General features: G+C 34.9%; 1 protein-coding gene across 1 annotated transcript in view; it reads right to left on the bottom strand.

Annotated features, from left to right (window-relative positions):
• Positions 1 to 671, bottom strand: part of LOC103371751 (arrestin domain-containing protein 3-like) — a 15310-nt gene that overhangs the window by 12576 nt on the left and 2063 nt on the right. The gene's annotated exons all lie outside the window — the stretch shown is intronic.

Raw genomic sequence — 671 nt, 5'->3', positions numbered from 1 at the left:
GCATCATAATGATGGTGTTAAGAGGTGGTTTGATTCAGGTAGGACGCCACTGAAGGCCGAGGAGTTAAATGCACGGCCTGCCGCTGGTACATCCTAATCTAAACCTAAAAATCTTGTTCCGCATACAGAATATGGAACTTTTAAGATGTACATATCAATGTGAAAAAATTTAAATCTGCAGTTCACACTTCTTTTTAATCTTGTTACACTTATTACATAGGACTGGCATCACTTTTTAATCGATATGTTACTTGTATTTTAATGCCTTAAAACACCAAGTCAGATTCCTTGTATATAAAAACCTGCTTGGCAATAAATCCTTTCTGATTCTGAATTGGTTGTAGACAGATGACAAATTAAATCCACTTTATTATCTGACTGTAAAGCTTGAAGTTACATGCTATGTCAGATTGTTTAAATTGTCGTATTTTAGTGTACAAAGTCATGGCCCTGCAGTTAATTCCCAAATGAAATTCTAAGTTTGCTAAATATATTTAAATCACCTTGAAAATCACACTTCAGAAAGTTCAGTAATAATCATTTTAACTCTGTAACTTTTGAACAAGTATGAAAGGGTGGCAAACTGCACATACAACATTATCTACACTTGCTAACATTTGCTGACATTAGCCACCATAAGCTACTGGTCATACTGCAACACGGAAGACTGT

Source organism: Stegastes partitus, unplaced genomic scaffold, assembly GCF_000690725.1.
Source record: "Stegastes partitus isolate 25-593 unplaced genomic scaffold, Stegastes_partitus-1.0.2 Scaffold1638, whole genome shotgun sequence".
In the NCBI taxonomy this organism is placed as follows: Eukaryota; Metazoa; Chordata; class Actinopteri; family Pomacentridae; genus Stegastes; species Stegastes partitus.
This window is presented reverse-complemented; position numbering and strand designations above follow the sequence as displayed.